Here is a 20969-nt window from a genome sequence, read left to right as displayed (position 1 = left end):
CAGACTTGCCAGAGGCTTGCAAACTGCTTTGACCAGGACCCACAATAAGGAATGCATTTGCACCACAATCTGGTTCACTCTCACACGCACACGTAATGACATACAAGAAACGCTCCATCCTCTACCAGGAAGGCTCTATTGCAGAGTCTCCAGCTGTCAATGCCTTGGACTGAGTCCCTTGCTTCATCTTCACGGAGCAACTTTGCCCAAGGTCACATCTCTTTCCAGAGGCAGTTCATGTCCAATGAGGGGAAGATAAAAGCCTGGTCATCTTGCCCAACTCAGGACAATTCTGAAGAGCCTTTTTAACTCCCAGATTTCTTACAGGGTTAGCCGAGGTCATTGCTAGACCTCCATCCCAGCTTGACCTCTCCCTCTGCCCACTCCTGCTTTTATCCCCTCCCTTCCACAGGAATTGATCTCATGGACACTCGCTCATAAAAACTTCCAAACACTAAATTCTGTCTCAAAGTTGCTTCTTTGGAGAACCAAACCTGGTTCTCATAATAAACCAAACCCACATAATGAAAACAAGAGTTCAGCAAAACCAATATATATCTTTTCTCTGCCTCATGCATTCCCATATAATCTGTTACTTCACTTTTAAAACTGTTGGTCATAATCCAATACATTGATTTGATGACGCAGCCATGGTTTGAAAACGCTAGTCTGATCTATGCTTATGAAGCCTGAAGGACAATCAGTGTATCCTTGGGCTGTCCTTAGGTGTACGTATAAGAATGCCTGACCAAACATGAATTAAGTAACAGAGGTTTACTTTTTATATAACAACAGGCTTGGCAATAGGTTGTTCCAGAGTTTGTTTATGACTCAACACTTTCCTCAAAGACCCAGGTTTTTTCCATATTTCTTCTCCAGCATCTTTGACATGTTGGCCATGACTCCTCATAGTCACAAGATAGCTGCCTTTGCTCCAGGCATCACGTCCTTATACAACCACCTTCAAATAAGAATAGGAAGCTTCACTTCACAGCATATTTCTTTCAATTCAGGAAGAAAAAATTCTGCAGAAGCCCCAGAACCAGACTTCCCCTTATTTCTCATTAGCCAGAAGATTCCATCAGCAAAGACAAAACAGTGAATGAAGATTAGTAAACAACCAACAAGGACTACCATAGCTCATGTCAGGTATGCTCAGTCAGTTCAGTCGCTCAGTCGTGTCTGACTTTTTGCGACCCCATGAATCACAGCACTCCAGGCCTCCCTGGCCGTCACCAACTTCCAGAGTTTACTCCAACTCGTCCATCGAGTCAGTGATGCCATCCAGCTACTTCATCCTCTATTGTCCCCTTCTCCTCCTGCCCTCAATCCCTCCCAGCATCAGAGTCTCTTCCAAAGGGTCAACTCTTCGCATGAGGTGGCCAAAGTATTGGAGTTTCAGCTTCAGCATCAGTCCTTCCAATGAACACCCAGGACTGATCTCCTTTAGAATGGACTGACTGGATATCCTTACAGTCCAAGGGACTCTCAAGAGTCTTCTCCAACACCACAGTTCAAAAGCATCAATTCTTCGGCGCTCAGCTTTCTTCACAGTCCAACTCTCACATCCATACATGACCACTGGAAAAACCATAGCCTTGACTAGACGGATCTTTGTTGGCAAAGTAATATCTCTGCTTTTGAATATGCTATCTAGGTTGGTCATAACTTTCCTTCCAAGGAAAATTTCAGTCTTTTAATTTCATGGCTGCAGTCACATTTTCAGTGACTTTGGAGCCCCCAAAAATAAAGTCTGACACTGTTTCCACTGTTTCCCCATCTATTTCCCATGAAGTGATGGGATCAGATGCCATGATCTTAGTTTTCTGAATGTTGACCTTTAAGCCAAACTTTTCACTCTCCTCTTTCACTTTCATCAAGAGGCTTTTTAGTTCCTCTTCACTTTCTGCCATAAGGGTGGTGTCATCTGCATATCTGAGATTATCGATATTTCTCCCGGCAATCATGATTCCAGCTTGTGATTCTTCCAGCCCAGCGTTTCTCATAATGTACTCTGCATATAAGTTAAATAAGCAGGGTGACAATATACAGCCTTGATGGACTCCGTTTCCTATTTGGAACCAGTCTGTTGTTCCATGTCCATGTCCAGTTCAAACTTGCTTCCTGACATGCATATAGGTTTCTCAAGAGGCAGGTCAGGTGGTCTGGTATTCCCTTCTCTTTCAGAATTTTCCACAGTTTATTGTGATCCACACAGTCAAAGGTTTTGGCTTAGTCAATAAAGCAGAAATAGATGTTTTTCTGGAACTCTCTTGCTTTTTCCATGATCCAGCGGATGTTGGCAATTTGATCTCTGGTTCCTCTGCCTTTTCTAAAACCAGCTTGAACATCTGGAAGTTCATGGTTCACATATTGCTGAAGCCTGGCTTGGAGAATTTTGAGCATTACTTTACTAGCGTGTGAGATGAGTGCAATTGTATGGTAGTTTGAGCATTCTTTGGTATTGCCTTTCTCTGGGATTGGAATGAAAACTGACCTTTTCCAGTCCTGTGGCCACTGCTGAGTTTTCCAAATTTGCTGGCATATTGAGTGCAGCACTTTCACAGCATCATCTTTCAGGATTTGAAATAGCTCAACTGGAATTCCATCACCTCCACTAGCTTTGTTCGTAGTGATGCTTTCTAAGGCCCACTTGACTTCACATTCCAGGATGTCTGGCTCTAGTGAGCGATCACACCATCGTGATTATCTGGGTCGTGAAGATCTTTTTTGTACATTTCTTCTGTGTATTCTTGCCACCTCTTCTTAATATCTTGTGCTTCTGTTAGTTCCATACCATTTCTGTCCTTTATCGAGCCCATCTTTGCATGAAATGTTCCCTTGGTGTCTCTAATTCTCTTGAAGAGCTCTCTAGTCTTTCCCATTCTGTTGTTGTCCTCTATTTCTTTGCACTGATTGCTGATGATAGAAGCAAGGTCCAATGCTGTAAAGAGCAATATTGCATAGGAACCTGGAATGTTATGTCCATGAATCAAGGCAAATTGGAAGTTATCAAACAAGAGATGGCAAGAGTGAACGTTGACATTCTAGGAATCAGCAAACTAAAATGGACTGGAATGGGTGAATTTAACTCAGATGACCATTATATCTACTACTGTGGGCAGGAATCCCTTAGAAATTCTTCTAAATCCCTTAAAAGAATCCCTTAGAAATTCTTCTAAATCCCTTAGAAGAATTCCTTAGTAGTCATCATGGTCAACAAAAGAGTCCGAAATGCAGTACTTGGATGCAATCTCAAAAATGGCAGAATGATCTCTGTTCGTTTCCAAGGCAAACCATTCAATATCACAGTTATCCAAGTCTACGCCCCAACCAGTAATGCTGAAGAAGCTGAAGTTGAACGGTTCTATGATAGACCTACAAGACCTTTTAGAACTAACACCCAAAAAAGATGTCCTTTTCATTATAGGGGACTGGAATGCAAAAGTACTAAGTCAAGAAACACCTGGAGTAACAGGCAAATTTGGCCTTGAAATGCGGAATGAAGCAGGGCAAAGGCTAATAGAGTTTTGACAAGAGAACGCACTGGTCATAGCACCCTCTTCCAACAACACAAGAGAAGACTCTACACATGGACATCACCAGATGGTCAACACCGAAATCAGATTGATTATATTCTTTGCAGCCAAAAATGGAGAAGCTCTATACAGTCAGCAAAAATAAGACCGGGATCTGACTGTGGCTCAGATCATGAACTCCTTATTGCCAAATTTAGACTTGAATTGAAGAAAGTAGGGAAAACCGCTAGACCATTCAGGTATGACCTAAATCAAATCTCTTACAATTATACAGTGGAAGTGAGGAATAGATTTAAGGGACTAGATCTGTTAGATAGAGTGCCTGATGAACTATGGATGGAGGTTCATGACATTGTGCAGGAGATAGGGATCAAGACCATCCCCTTGGAAAAGAAATGCAAAAAAGCAAAATGGCTGTCTGAGGAGGTCTTACAAATAGCTATGCAAAGAAGAGAAGCAAAAAGCAAAGGAGAAAAGGAAAGATATAAGCATCTGAATGCAGAGTTCCAAAGAACAGCAAGGAGAGATAAGAAAGCCTTCCTCAGCTATGCTACTCAGCCCTTATTTCCTTCTAGGGTCCAATGTCAAAGACCCCGAGGTGGGGCAGAGTCATTGATCTCTGGCAGATTCACAAGCAACCATACCACCATGCCAGACATCACTAGTTGATCACAGCAATCTTTCCCACTGAGCAGGAATGTGATTTCACAAGGTGCCCCAACAAAACACTCCATGCACCTACTAGAATTAAAACCTGAGATTAAAATCTGATTCCTGCTCTGGCCTTTAGACCAAAGGCTAACAATGGAAACTGCTATGAGAGAAGATTAACCAGTTTTTGCTCTGTATTTTCAGGACGCTCTCCGACTCACGCATACATCCTTCCCTCTTCACTTGGAATATTTCCTCCTTCCCTTGGCCTATCCAAATCCCACTTGCCCTTCAAAGAGGCCCACCTCAAGCCTGATTCCTCTAGGAAATCTCTCTGGGTATCCCAATCTTGTCTAAAATTATTCACTGAACCCACTAATCAATCTTAACATTACTCAAAAGGGGAATAATCAGACATTGTGTGCCTGTGGACGTGATGCAGAGGAAGCATCCCTACAAAGTATCTTTGCCCAACCAACCAACCTGAATCAAATCCAGCCTTGAGATTAACCACTTATATGCTCAGTCACTCAGTCATGTCTGACTCTTTGCGACCCCATGGACTGTAGCCTGCCAGGCCCCTCTGTCCATGGGATTTTCCAAGCAAGAATACTAGAGCAGGTTGCCATTTCCTCTTCCAGGGAAGAGGGATTGCTTCCTGACCCAGGGATCAAACCTGCATCTCCTGTGTCTCCTGCATTGGCAGGCTGATTCTTTATCCTGTGCCACATGGGAAGCCCTAGAGATTAACCAACCACCAGTTTATAAAAAATGTAAGAACTAACATTAAATGATACATGGGATATAATGATCTAGAATGTAATATAATGACACATGGGATATAAAAATCTAGACTGTCAGAAAATAAAGAACCAATGACCTAGTGTCTTTAGCACATAAATGACATTTTGAAAAGGAGCAGAAATTTTGTAGATTTGTATCAGTTAACTGATAGATTTGTATCAGCCACAATAATGTTATGTAATAAACCACACTAAAACATAGTGGCTTAAAATAACAATGTACTATTTCTCATAGTTCTGTGGTCAGATGGGTGGTTCTTTTGGTCTGGCCTAGGCTCAGCTGATGTGGGCTGGGCTTGATCATGCATCTGTGGTCAGCTGGCAGGTCAGCTGTGGACTAGCTGGTCAGGAATGGCCTCACTCAGGAAAGTACCCCCCAACATGGTTACCCCGTAACAAGCTGCGTAAGTTTGCTCTCCTGGTTGAAATAGGAATGTAAGAGAATAAGTGGAATCATGTGAGACATCCCAAGGCCCAGACTTAGAAACCATCCAGCATCCCTTCTGTTGCATTCTTGACCAAACCAAGACACATGATCAAACCCAGATTTCAGGATCAAGAAATAGACTCCACCACTCAATAGGAGAAGCTGCCAAGTCAGATTGCTAAGGCAGCGAATGTGGAGAGAAGCCATTTACTATAATCAATCCACTTCAGGATTAAAAAAGACATGTCAACCAAATGTAACGTATGCCCTTGTTCAGATTCATATTTACAGAAACCAACTGCAAAAACTCATTTTTGTAGTCATTAGGGAAAAATTGAACATAGGCTGAGTATTAAATGATAATATGGAATTGTTGGTTTTTAAAATGCAATAATGGTGTTGTGTGAATTTTTAAATGTCTTTATTGTTAGAAGTACACACTAAAGTATTTGTGGGTGAAATGATATAATGTTTGGGATTTATTTTAAAATATTCTATCATAAAAAGGAAGCAGGGAGAACAGATGTACAAGAATAGCAAAAAGTTGATAGCTGTTGAGGCTGGGTGATGCACACACGGGGGGTTATATGACTACTCTCATTAAATTTACGTACATGTGTTAGAAATTTTCCATAATAAGAAATGTTTTTAAACTCTTCAGCTTTCTTTGCCTCATGCAGTTTTATAGAGTGTGGTGATTACCCCTGGTGGTTCAAGAACATTAAAGAGAAAGTCTCAATTTGGTGTTTACCTGTCTTTAACACCTATCAAACATTCATTAATCTCTCTACAACAAAATATAAGCAGGTTTTGGGCTCTATAGCCCTTGGTAGGAACCGGATATAACAAGAATTTCATATCATGGTTTAATTTCCATTGCATTTATTTTTTTATTATTACATTTTCTCTACCATGAGTGAGGCTGCTTTTCTATTTATGGATAATGACACGAAGCTCTCTTTTTAAATAAGTTAAGGCCATAAAGAGTGAATTTTAAGTGATTAAATCTATAATGATACAGATGATAAAAGATTATGGCTTAAACTGTGAAGGTGGGTGTCTTGTTAAGATCAGCTACCCTCTCTGGGCTTTCCTGGTGGCTCAGTGGTGAAAGAAAATCTGCCTGTCGATGCAGGAGAGAATGGGTTCAATTTCTGGGTCTGGAAGATCGCCTGGAGAAGGAAATGGCAACCCACTCCAATATTCTTGCCTGGGAAATCCCATGGATAGAAGAGCCTGGCGGCTACGGTCTGTGGGGACACAAGAGTCAGACACAACTTAGCAACTAAACAACAGCAACAACCCCCTCTAGCAAACAATTTTAAACCCACTGGCTTTACAAAATAAAGTTCTGTATCTGAAGTCACAACCCAATGCAGGGTCGTGGGGGCCTCTGCTCCAGGGAGCCATTCAGGGACCCAGGTTCCTTCCAGCTAATGGCTCTGAAACCCTTCAAGCCTTGAAGTCCACCATCAGACCTGCTGCACTCAGCTGGCAGATTAGAGAAACAAGAGCCCATCTGCAGTGTCACACGGAAGGATATGGGGGCCAGGCCTGAACATACACACTTCACTTCAGCCCACGTCCTGCTGGCTAGAATTTGTACCATGGTCCCACCTAGCTGCATGAGAGGTTGGAGATGTTGCCATAAGCTTGGGAAGAAGGAGGTTTGGTGAGCATTGAGCATTACCTCTGCCACAGTGGCCCTCAAACAAATGATATTTGAGAAAAGCTGTTTTTAAAATGGAGCTCAAACTCCTCAGAGTGGCCCAGACAGGTCTTTATGATCCTGTATCAGTCAGGGTTCAGTCAGAAAACCACTATGAAGAAAGGATTACAGGGATGAGATTGGGCATAATGGTGGGAGCTGGTAGAGGAATCTATTCAATGATCTTGTCCCTTAGATAAGTTGTCAAGGAGGAGCCCTGGGTATGAATGAGAGCAGAGACAAGGTAGAACCTGGGAGGATGAAGCCGAAGCCACAGGAACTGAGAGGACTGATTAACCCTGGTGTCTACACTGCCTGGGGCCCTGAGGTGACCTTCAGAGCATGAAAACATGGCTAATTTCACATCCATCTTCCAAAACTGACACAAATTTCTCTTGTGGTCAATGCTAACCCAGAATTATACAAGGAAGGTAATTTTGGAAAAGGAGTTCTAGCCCAGATGGACCCAGTATAAGCCACTTCATGGACCAGTGGGACACTTAGCCTCACCCTCCAGCACTCCCCAGCTCATACCTTCCACTCCAGCCATGGTGACTACAGTTGACCCCTGAACAAAACAGGTTTGAACTATGAGGGTCCACTTACATGCGATTTTTCCAATAAATATGTACTACAACGGCTATGTGATCTGAGGTTGGTTGAATCTGCAGATGCAAAACCAGAAATTTGGAGGGTTGACTGTGAAGTTATAGGCAGATTTTTCAACTGTGTGCTGTAGATGTGGACACCCCTAATGCCCATGCTATTCAAGGGTCAACTGTACTTGCCTTTTCTCAACTATTCTAGACATCTTCTCAATTTACCCCTGCTGTTCCCTCTCCCTGGAATGTTCTTTCCCATCATTGTCTAGTGCCCACCTCTTCCTAAGTCTTCAAGATCTGATCAAACGTCACTTCCTTTAGGAAGTGCCCTGCAGTCTCCAGGCAGAGGGGAAGATGGGTGGGCCCATAAATACAGAGGTTGTGCAAAAAGCCATGGGATCTTTCTCCATAAGCCTTGATATCTTCAGAAAAGCTGCTAAAATGCACTAAGGGCATTTCTTTTTAAAAACAATGATGAGGCTAAGTTTCTTACCTGGGTTTGACTCAGGGTGGAAGCAAGAGAGCTCACATAGGGACTTCCCTGATGGTCCAGTAGCTAAGACTCCACATTCCCAACACAGGGGGCCCAGGTTTAATATCTGGTCAGGGAACCAGAGCCCACATGCCACAATTAAGAGTTTGAGTTCACATGCCACATCTAAAAGAACCTGCATGCTGCAACTAAGACCCAAATAAGTGGGGCTTCCCTCATAGCTCACTCGCTAAAGAATCTGCCCACAATGCAGGAGACTCAGGTTTGATTCTTGGGTCGGGAAGATCCCCTAGATAAGGAAATGGCAACCCACTCTTTTTGCCTGGAGAACCCCATGGACAGAGGAGCCTGGCAGGCTACAGTCCATGGGGCCCCAAGAATCAGACACAACTGAGTGACTTTCACTTAACAAGACTTTCACTTAATTAACAAGTGACTTTCACTTAATTAACAAGAAGTGGGGGGAAAACAAAAGAGAGAAGTTAATTTAAAAAAGAAAAAAAAAAAGCTCACACAGACACAAGATCCCTGGGACAGGGAGTAGCACAGGGAAGAGAGAAGCATTAGGAAATAAAATACAGGAACGGGCGGAAACTTTGGGGAGACTTGAGGTTGCCTTCGGGGCTATGACCTGTTTCACCGGATCTCCAAAGGGTCATGAGCAACATATTATGCAGTTGTGGCAGATTGGATTATCCTTCTCAAGTCTTCACTCCATGACCTTGAAGGGCTTGAGAATGAGGCAAGTATATTTCCCTGTCCTGCGGATGTTGTACTTGGACTTGACCATAGGATATTTTTTTCAGCCAACAGAATGTGGACAGAAGTGATATGCTAGTTCTGAGCCAAGCTGTTAGGAAACCTTCCATGTATCTGCTTGCCCCCTTGTGCTTCAGCTATTCACCATGAAAGGAACATACCTGAGCTGTTGCGGAGCCAAAGAGAGTGAAAGACACATAGAATAAGCAAGTGGAATATGCTTGAACTCATCAGCAACCAGACGCCAAGCCCCAGATGATTCCAGCAGAGCTACAGTTCACTCTAGACTAACAAACAAGATGGCTTTTAATAACTAAATTGAAACATGATTCACATACCATAAAATTCACCCATTTAAATAATACCATCCAATTTTTTTTGGCAGATTCACAGTCATGCAGCCATCTCTATAATCAATTTTAGAACATTTTCATCACCCCAAAAGAAAATTGCATATTCAATACATTAGCAGTCTTTCCCCATTTCCCGTTTACTGTTACACAGCATTATTGTAGTGACAGCTGACGTATATACATATGTATATACACACACACACAAGATATTAGAAATGCATCCAATGTTAGCAAGCTCACAATTTCACATTCTTCTTAATAGAAGTCCAGGATAAGAAAGGTTTGTGTGCACACATCTACACAGACGCCCCTATATACATTCACACAATCCTACACATGGTTAGACACACATCCACTTCTACAAACGTATCACACACCCACAGTCAGACATAGACTCACACTCATTTTTAGTGATACAAAGATTCATATATAGACTCATCCACACACACTCACAATTATGTACTTGTAGACATACACACTCACACAGCAATTTCCCAACCCCGTCATTTAAATAACTCATCACATTTTTCCATATCTACATATCACATATGCTTTTACTTCCTTATTTTTTCCCTTTGAATGACTCACATTTTTATTTAAATAAACTGCTTTTTAAAAGAAAGTGCTATAAATAGAGGGTCCTCATCTTTCCCATTAGCTCTTGACCTTTCTTTCCACCAAACCCAAGCACACCTACTGTAAGTGGAAGAGGGGGACTGGGTGTCACCACCTTCAAAGCCCCCTGACCACACAGTTGCACATACCTTGCACTTAGACCTCCTGCTTACTTCAGTGCTCTACTCTCAGCATCTTGGAATTCTTAATAATGTATTAACTATAATTATAATGCATTTTCATTTTGCATTGGAACCCACAAAGTCTGTAGCCTCTTCCGCCCTTGAGCACACAGAGTATCCCTGCTTCGGAAACATTCAGGACTCCCTCCATTGGAGAAGCTGACCCAGGGTAGGTCACACGTCACACAGCCCGGACCTTGGAGTGCAAACAGGTGGAAGTTTGAATCTCGGCCCTATTTACCAGCTGGGTAACTTTGGGTAGGTTACCTATCCTGACAGAGCACCCAGGACAAGAGTACAAATGGAGGCCCATAGGCCATGTGTCTAAAAGTCTTCATGGTAAAAACCAAGCTCACAAATTTGTCAAATAAAACATGCTCTAACCTCTTATTTTAAAAAATATACCTTCATTAAAATAGTCAAAGTATACGTGTAAAGCTATGTTTTTTATATGTCTGAAAATAGGCAAAATACCCAAGATGACGGAACTAAATTATGTTGTATTGATGTAACACTGATATCTAAATGAGTAACTTTTAAAAAGTATAATTAAGAAATTTCTATGTATTTACTCCATAAAATTTGTTTTTCTTGCCTTCATTTTAGCAAAGTCACTCACACTGGTTTTTTTCTTTTTCCTGGCCATGCCACTTAGCATGCAGGATCTTAGTTCCCCAGCTGGGGATCAAAACCAGGCCCCTTGCAGTGGAAGTGTAGAGTCTTAACCACTGGACCACCAGGGAAGTCCTTCACCCTGTTGTTATAATCAAGATTTTTATGTAATTGTGTGCTATTGGCAGTAATGACCTAAAGGAATAAAAAATAAATTGAAGTTATAGATCAAAGGACACAAAACTTGAATACATTTTCATAAAAAGTGTAAATTAAAATTTTTTAAATTAGCAAATTAAAAATATTTTAGATATTTTCTGAAGTTATTCTTCTAGAATATTTTACTTATGTTTTTTCTTTTAAAATTAAATAATTTAATTATCTTTTAAAATCAAAAGGCAAAATACAAATGACACAATTAAAGTAACATTTTAAGATAAACTGTTTCAATAAAGCTAGAGATGTTAATTTTTAAATTTAATTCCAATAAATATTAAGAAAATAAGTGCTTGCTTTGGCAGCACATATACTAAAATTGGAATAATACAGAGAAGATTAGCATGGCCCCTGCACAAGGATGACACACAAATTCATGAAGCATTCCATATTTTTGTAAAGTAATTAGCCTCCAATTAAAATGAATAAATTAATTAATTAAAAATAAATAAATGGGAAGGAAATCTGTAAAAGAGGGGATATATGTATACGTATAGCTGATTCACTTTGCTGCAGCAGAAACTAACACAACACTGTAAAGCAACTAAACACCAAGAAAAATGAATTAAAAAAAGAAGCAGCAAAAAATAAAACTGCTAACAATCCTAGAGTTCAAATGTCTGATAATTAATGTAAAGAAACATAGCACACTTCATGCATTTTACATCTAGACCTATGTATATTCAAATTTAAGAGTGATGTGAATCTTTAATATTTCAAAATGATCCTCTGCTGCTGTGTTAGTTACATATTGCTGTACAGAAAATTACCATAAATTTAGCAGTTTAAAACAAGACAGATTTACTCTCTGACAATTTCTATGGTCAAGAGTCCAAATTCAGGGACTTCCCTGGCAGTCCAATGGTTAAGACTTCAAGATCCCAGTGCAGACGGCACAGATTGATGCCTGGTCAGGGAAGCAAAATCACGCATAAAAAAAAAAAAAAAGAATCCAGATTTAGTTCACCTCTTAAACTGCAGTAAAGATGTCAGTCAGGGCTGGGGTCTCAGCTGAGATTCAGATGGGGAAGGAACTACTTCCAAATTCATGTGGTGGTTCAGGACTCAATTCTTTATGAGCTGCCAGACTGAGAAGAGAATCTCAGCTCCCTCCTGGCTGTTGGCTGGAGACCATCCTCAGTTTCTTGCCATGTGAGTCTCTCCATATGGTGGCTTACTTCATGAAAGCCAGCAAAGAAGAGTCAACAGGGAGAGTCTGCAAGCAAGACAGTAGTTACATCTTATGCAAGGTAATCACAGATGTGAAATCCTATCAGCCTGGCTATATTCTATTGGTTAAAAGCAAGTCACAGATCCTGCCTACTCAAGAGGGGAGAAGATGACACAGGAGCGTGAATGCCAGAAGGTGAGAATTAGGTGGGGGGAGCGGGGGCTGGCATTTTAGACTTTGTACCCCATAATGACCATGCACCTTGCTTGCAAAGATTGCACTAATGTGTGAGTACATCCAGAACCACAAACTGGAATGCAAGGAGAAGCCTTACACATTTATGCTATCAAGGAGGAAGGATTTAGCAAGATAATATAGTATACTGAGTTGGCCAAAAAGTTCCTTCAGATTTTTCCCCTAAGATATTCTGGAGGGACTTCCTTTGTGGTCCAGTGGTTAAGACTTCACCTTCCAGTGCAAGGGGTTCTGTTCTGATCCCTGGCTTGGGAAGCTAAGATCCCTCATGCCTCACAGCCGCCCCCACCCCAAAGAAGCAGAAGCAATACTGTCACAAATTCAATACTTAAAAAAAAAAATGTTCTGGAAAAATCTGAGGGAACTTTTTGGCCAGCCCAATATTTGCTCTTATCAGAATGCTTCCAATTTTCAAATTATCCCTCCACTAGAACCAGAACTAGAATGTTCATCTCCAGTGCTGACAGCAGCACCACCCATGAACCTTTATTGCATTCAGACACAACTGTTATTTTAACGTCTAAGAAACGGGGAGATGTGCTGAATGATGTTAATCAGGAAAGAGCATGTTTAGGACTACAGGTTGCTCTGTGACAGCCCTGGATGCCAAATGACAGACATCTCCATGTGCTTTTAACAAATTCTTTCTTTCTTTGTGCATTGTTGTTTGTTGTTCAATCACTAAATCGTGTCCAACTCCTTGTGACCGCATGGATATAGCACCAGCCTCCTCTGTTCTCCACTATCTCCAAGGGTTTGCTCAAATTCATGTCCAAGCATTCTTTGCTTATGATATTTGAGGATGCTTGAGCATCCTAACATGGCAGCTGATTCCCTCAAAAAGAACAATCCACGAAAGAGAGCAAGAGCACAAGGTAGAAGCCATATCTTTTATGACCTAGTTTTAGAATTCACATACCATCATTTTTGCAATAATCTAGTTATACACAGGTTATTTCTATTCAATGTGGGAGAGATCTGTACAAAGGTATCGGTGATAGGCAGAATCCTAAAATCACCCCCAAGACTCATACTTCCGCGTGTATGTGCCCAGTAGAATCTTCCCTCCCTTGGGTGTGAGTGAGATTTGTGAATATAATGGGCTTTCACTCTCACGGTTATGTGATGCTATCTGGCAGAAGAGATTTTGTAGATGTAGTTAAGGCCCCTAATCAGTTGACTCTGAGTTAATCAAAAGGGAAAATATCCTGAGTGCCCTGAACTAATCAGGTAAGCCCTGAAAAGAGATCAGGAAGATTTAAAGCAAAAAAGAAAACGAAGGCAAAAAAGATTTATCTTGCTGGCTTTGAAGAAGTAAATAAATATGTGCGAACTGCCTATGGAGAAGGCCATTTAGCAAAGAGCTGAGAACAGCCTCTAGGAGCTAATAGTGTTGTCCAGTCAACAGCTAGCAAGAATATGAGCACCTCCATTAGACAACCAGAGGGAAATAAATTCTCCCAATGACCCATGAACTCAGAAGAGGACTCTGAGCCTGAGATGAGATCACAGCCCCACTGACACCCGATTTCAGTTTGGGGAAGCCCTGAAAACAGATCTTCTGACCTACAGAAACTGTGAAAATAAACAGGTGCTGTTTTAAGCTGCTAAATTTATGGTAATTTGTTACACAGCAGTAGAAAATGAATACCAGTGTGAGTATCAGAAGGCAAAATTACTGGGGGCCATCTTGAGACTGGCTACTAGAACCTGATACTGTTAGATTTTTAATTTTTGTTTTTCTTGTTAGTGTCAGTCCACTTATTTTCCCTCTCATATGTATACCTTCTTTATACTTCACTCACTCACTCAACTTCTCCTCCCTTAATTCCTTCATTCCACAACAATTCCTGATCCCCTACTTTATTCTCACATAGTGGGTTACTGGGGACACCGAAGCGAGTCACGTGTGTTCCCTGACCTTCCAGAGTTCCAGTTTGGAACAGGAACATTCCATGGTATTCCTCAGTCTCCCAACATAAGCTACTCCCAACATAAGCCATACATGGTTCAGACCCCAGGACTTTCCAGAAACCTGTTTCAGCACACTGATCCATCACCAAACCACAAATTTAACTCCCAAAACATTGATGTACAGCAGATTCTGCTGAAGTTTCCAAGTAGAGACCAAGGATGGTATTATATCATATGCATGCATGTGTGATAAGTTGCTTCAGTCATGTCTAATTCTTTGTGACCCTATGGACTGTAGATTGCCAGGCTCCTCTATCCACAGGATTCTCCAGGCAAGAATACTGGGGTGGGTTGCTGTGCTCTCCTCCAGAGAATCTTCTGATCTAGGGATTGAACCTGCATCTCTTATGTCTCCTGCATTGGCAGGCAGGTTCTTTACCACTAGCTCCACCTGGGAAGCTCACTATATCACATATTACAAGCCAAATGTTATCAAACTTTGTATTAAACTTCTCTGTCCTTAAGCTCTGTGATTCAGAACATCTTCTTCCAATCCTTCCCTGCTAAATATCTTTATTATTCTGATAAGTTCTTTTTTGTTTTCATCTTCCACTTGGCAAAACAAAAGCTTCATGAGAAACCCAACCAATGTGGACATGGGTGAATGAGGGGTTTGCTTCCCCGATTCTGCAGGCAGCTCCACCCTAGCCCTTGTGACCGTAGATCAGGTACTTTCTGTCTCAGTTGCCTGGCCTGAATTCTGGTAAAGTCCCCAAGGGAAGAATGGAGGCTCCCTGGGGACCCCAATCAGGCTTTTGAAGTTCTTGGAGGAAGGTGTTAGGTAAACAGCAATTCCAGGTAATGCCGTCTAGGGCCTTCAGATTGTTGGCACTGGAGCAGATCAAAGGCTGTGTGGACAGCACCTAAGATCCAGCTTCCAGAAAACTGCAGTGACCCCAGCCAGGGCTTCTCAGGGTCCCTCTGGGTTTGAGACTGAGTAGCTGAATGTCCTGGTCATCATTCTGGAAGGCAGTACCCCACCCTGGTAACATGCATCCTCATCATCCTCCCATCTCCTGATGAGGGTTCTGTCTTCACTTGCTCCTCACACACTCTCACCCAGACCTGTGGCTGGAATACCCTCCTTACGATGACTCATCGGTCTCCTGCCCTGCCTTCTCCCCTGAGTCCCAGACTCATTATACAGCTGCTCACTGATACATCCACTGGGATGTCTAATGGGCATAGCAAACTTCCTGTGTCTAAAATGGATTTCTACTTCATCCTCCTCTCTCCCCAACAGCTGGGGGACATCAACTCCTCCCCCATCTCAATAAACAGTTCCATCATCACCCACCCAGTTGCTCAAGCCAGAAACCAAGGAATTATCTTTGATTCTTCTCTTTCTCCCATCACCTGACTATAACTCATCAGCAAATTTTGTTGACTTTCCTTACTAAATGTATCCCCAATATATTTTCTTATCTACATCTGCATGACTCCCACCTTGATGATCTGCGTCACTGCCATCTCAGGCCAGGGACCACAGTCACCTTCTCACCATGTTCCCTGCTTCCTCTCCTGCAACCTCACAGTCTATTCTCCACATAGTAACCTGAGAAAACATTACTTCCCTACTTAAGCTTTCCAAGCCATTATGTCACTGACAAGTCGCTGTATGATCTGGCCCCTGCCTGGATCTTGAACTTCAGCTCCTCCCACACTCCCTTGTACTCTGCTCTAGCCATCCTAGCATTTGTTCTGATCACTGAACACATCAAGCTTGATCCAATCTCAGGGCCTTTGCACATGCTGTTTTCTCTGCCTGGAATCCTCTCCTCCCTACCACCTTTTGTGTAGCTGGACCTTTCTTGCCATTCAGATCTCAGTCCAAAGGTCACCTGCATTCAACCTGTCCTGTCCTTATGTACAGCTGGCCCATCTTGCCTTCCTCATTTTGTCATCTTTCCTCCATTGTTCCTATTACTACCCAACTCTCTTACTTTTGCTTGTTTGATTGTCTTCCCCCTCGAACTTCACTCCAAGAAGCCTCTCTGGTTCACTGCTCCATCTCCAGCCCCTAGTCCAGTGACTGACAAACAGGACCTGCTCAGGAAATTTCTCTCAGATTCACTCATTCATTTAGTCAGCACATATTTATTGAGTGCTTACTGCTTAACGACTTAGGGAGCCCCAGGGTACAAGGGGAACCAAGATGTCTGGTGTTAATGGGTTCCAATTCAGACTTCACCATTACCTAGCTCCAACCTTTCCTAACCAAGCCTGTTTCCTCATCCATAAAGTGGTATACAGGGTAGGACTATTATGGACTAACTTGTAAAAGCCTACCAGACAACCTGGCATACCGCAGGTACTCATTAAATGAGTGCTTTCATCCCATGACCAAGGGTGGCTCTGTCTGCTAGAAAATGTGGATGCAAGCCGGGGGTGGGGAGGCACTGAGACAACTGTGGAACAGCTGGATGCCCTCATGGGAGAGAAATCAAGAACAGATGTGGGCGGGAGGACCCTCAGGCCAAATGCTGACCCACTTGGCCACAGGAACAAGGGAGACAGGACCATAAACAAGCCAAAAGAGCTTATTAAAATAACAGAGAGAATGGGAACAGCCTCAGGGCTACAAGACCCCTTCCAGGGGCCTTCCAGGTCCAGCCTCTGAGACTTCAGGTCAGGCTGAAAAATACCTCCAGGTCTCAGAGCCCTGCCTCCCACCCGGTCAGCCTAGGTGTCTGCTGGCCAGAGGCGGAGAGAAGTCTGGCAGGGACTAAAAGATACCAGGCTCCTGGGCAAGATCTGAAAACAACAGTTGTCTTTTCCTTCAACAGAAAACTGTGCAGTCACAATAAAGAATGAGGATGCTCCTTATCTCTTAGAATGGTCTCTAAGAGATACTGTTGAGTATGAAAAGCTGAATTTTTAAAGGATTTTTAAAAAAACACGTACATGTGTCTGCTCATATATCTAGTCACTATCTCTGGAAACATGCTGATGGTTACTGAGGTTACTGATTGGGACTTCCCTGGTGGTCCAGGGGCTGACTCCACTCTCTCAATGCAGGGGGCCTGGGTTCAAACCCTGGTCAGGGAACTAGATCCCACATGCCACAACTAAAGATCCCACATGCCATAATTAAGACCTGACACAGCCAAATAAATAAAAGAAGTTAGTGGTGATCGTTTTCTCTCCAGAGCGGAAATGAGGGCTCGAGGGGTGTGAAGGAAGGAAATCTTTTCACTAAAATGTCCTTTGCCTCTTTTGAATATTGAATTACTTGAATATTGAATCACTATCTATTCAAAAATAAATGCTTAATATTTGAGAAGAAAAATGGTTTAATACCATACTTTTTCTAGAATGATCTATCTAAAAACTAAGGCCAGTTCCATTGTTCCTCTTTATAACCCTTCTCTGTTTCAATCCCTTCAGTGACACATAGTTAAATATATTGTACAACCTCAAGATAAGAATATTTGTTGAATGAGTGAGTAACTGAATAAATGCATGAATAAACCAAATGCTTTCTCCCTTGATCTTTATGTACTGATACAGAAAAATGTCCACATTAAGCAAAAAAAGAATATCACAGAATATTTAGTCAAGAAAGATCCTATTTTTGATAATTATACATAAATGAATTCTACTGCTGATTGTAGTCATATTTACATAAATTATTATATATGTCTGTGCTATAAGTACATACATATTTATATATACATAAAATTATATTGCATACCAGCATATTCATTTATATATCATATACATTAGCATATACACTTGCATATATAGTTATTACCCAATAAACAGAAAAAATCTAGAAAGACTCCAATTTTGCTGGTTCTATATCTTGATCTTAGTGATGATCAGTATGAAGATGGGTAAAAACTCACTAATCTGTACTTAAGAATTGTACATATTCCTGTATATAGCTATATCTCAATCTTTTAAAAGGAAAAAAAGACATATGCCCAAATATTATTAGATATCTTCTCCTGGAATGGCTGGGATTATGCGGGCTTTGATTTCTAACATTTATCTGAATATTTTATAGCAAGCACACAATTATAAATCTTTTTTAAATATATATACCTTTAAATTCACATTTTATTTCCAACTCTTTAGTTTAGCACACAAAGCCTTTCGCTTCTTTAACTGCCTCCGCCCTTCCTTCCAGCCACATCAAACTGCTTATGCTCCCCTGTGCGTCATTCTGTTTCTCACCTTCAGGACTTTACTTTCCTGTTCTCTCTTCCTGAGATGCCCTCTCCCACTTCCTCAACTCCTCCCACCCACCTACCTAAGTTCTTCTAGTCATTTAAGTCTCAACTGAAATGTCACTTCCTCCCGGATGCCTCCCTTGACCTCTCCAGGCTGGGTCAAATGCTCTAGAAACACTTCAGAGTTGCCTCTGTTGGTCTTGACTCACCTGTCCATCTCACTCATCCAACCATGAGCTCCTTGAGGCAGAGACTGGAGTGATGTGGCCACAACTGCAGGGTGCCTTGGCACACAATTTGAAAAATGCTGCTGTAAACCATAAACTAAGAGACAGAGGCCAAAGCTGCTCAAGTAGCAGTGGAAAGGGTTTGGTGTTCCCGTGCTGGCTGAAGCACACTGACAAACATTCAGAGAAAATCTATTTGCAAAGAGAAGAAAAAGAATTAAAATATAGAAAAGAAGCTAAAAGGCTCCACCAAGAGCAAAACAAGAAAGGGCAACCACCTGATGCAGTATTGCCTGTAATTGGATTCCATCATCTCACCCCAGAATTCATGTCTGACACTGAACTCCTCATCTGTTGCCCTAAACCAGTTCCTTCCATGGTCTAACCTGCACTCAGGGAATGGGGGCAGCTCCATCCTTCTAACTGCTCAGGCCAAAACTTTGCATCATCCTTGATTTTCTCGTTCTTTCAAATCCCAAATCCAATTAGTTAGCAAATTCTGTCATCGTTTGCCTCCAACAGATATCCAGAACTTGAGCATTTCTCCCCAGATCCATGCTACTGGCCCAGCCACCATCACCTCTCACCCACACGAGGCCACGGCCACCTCACTGGTACCTCTGCTTCTACCTGGTCTGTTCTCAACTCAGTAGCCAAAGGGAACCTCTTATAATTTAAGTCTGTTCTGGACTCTGAACTCTAAGGGCCCCCATCTTGCTCAGAGCCAAAGCCAAAGCCCTTAACATTGCCATGAGGCCCTCTGACCACAAAACCCGTTGCTCTGGCTCTTTGCGTCACTCCAAGCACAACAGCTTCCTCCTTGTTCCCCAGACATGCCAGGTACAGTCCTGTCTCTGAATCTTTGCACTGGCTCTTCTCACTACATGAAATATAGTTCCTCAGATAACCTGATGACTGGCTCCCTTACTTCCCTCAGTCATGGTTCAAACGTCACTTGCCAGCACGCTTATAAAACAGAAACAGCACCTGCCTCCTCCTACCACTCCCAGGCCCCTCACTTTTGGGAGGAATCACTGACTCAGTGCGCTTATATACAAAAAAGTATATTTAAAGAATTAATTCCATTTATGACCAAATATTTACTGAGCATGTACTATGTCCCAGAATTGAATTGGGCAGTGAGGACAGTTTAAAGCTGGCTTCCTCAAATGACACAAAACTGGTGTCTTGAACCACGTTCCCCAGATAACTAACTATTCTTCCTCCTGTTCCTTTAATAGGGAACTATAATTTTGGAGGTACTTAAAACCCATGGTAAATCCTGAGGTAGACTCCCTGGGAAGTCTCAACATAGGTACAGTCATCAGCTGGGAATCTTAGGCCTGGCTCAGCTGTTACCCTCCCCTACCCTGCAAATCTAGCTACCAGTCTGGACTGCTGTAACAAGGCTGGCCCAGGAAGGAATTCAGCTCCTTCAGTCCGTGGGCTGCCACGGAAATCCCAGGGGCTGGGCTGCCAGGGCCATGAGCAAGAACGTAGGACAGGCTATGGAGGCAACTTGATTTCTTTTTACTTTTTTCCTTCCTTTTCTCTTCTTTTTTGGTGCGAAGGCTCCTTCACACCCTCCCTCAAGTCAGGATTTCCTCACACCCTCCCTCAGTCAGAGCTCCTCACACCCGCCCTCAACCAGGGCTCCCTCACACCCTCCCTCAGCCAGGACTCCTCACACCCACCCTCCCTCAGTCAGAGCTCCTCACCCAGGGCTCCCACACACCCTCCCTCACCCAGGGCTCCTCAGTCTTCCTTCACCTTTATATATATATATATAAATTTAGTCAGTCATTTTGGGTTGCGTTGGGTCTTAGTTGCCCGCAGGGGCTCTTCCTCCGGCTATTTGCAGGACACGTGCTCAACAGCTGTGGCGCAGCAGGCTCAGTGAGCGTGGTGTGTGCGCATGTGCAGTGCGGGCTCAGTTGCCCCGCGGTGTGTGCGATCTTCGTTCCCGAACCTGGAATAGAACTCGAGTCCCTTGTGGGAAGGCAGATTCTTAACCAGGGCTTTCCTGCGGATGGTAAAGAATCTGCCTGCAATGCAGGAGACCTGGGTTCGATCCCTAGGTAGGGAAGATCCCCTGGAGAAGGGAATGGCAACCCACTCCAGTATTCTTGCCTGGGGAATTCCATGGACTGAGGAGCCTGGAGGGCTACAGTCCAAGGGGTCGCAAAGAGTCAGACACGACTAAGCGA

The 20969-nt window shown here is 42.6% G+C and overlaps 1 non-coding gene across 1 annotated transcript; it reads left to right on the top strand.

The window, feature by feature from the left end:
* The first annotated feature begins 11249 nt into the window (after positions 1–11249).
* On the top strand, positions 11250–11356 carry LOC138422996 (U6 spliceosomal RNA). Its single transcript, XR_011250103.1, has one exon. It is a non-coding gene; the product is annotated as a U6 spliceosomal RNA (small nuclear RNA).
* The last annotated feature ends 9613 nt before the right edge of the window (positions 11357–20969 follow it).

The sequence above is a fragment of the Ovis canadensis genome, chromosome 17, assembly GCF_042477335.2.
Source record: "Ovis canadensis isolate MfBH-ARS-UI-01 breed Bighorn chromosome 17, ARS-UI_OviCan_v2, whole genome shotgun sequence".
NCBI lineage: Eukaryota > Metazoa > Chordata > Mammalia > Artiodactyla > Bovidae > Ovis > Ovis canadensis.
This window is presented reverse-complemented; position numbering and strand designations above follow the sequence as displayed.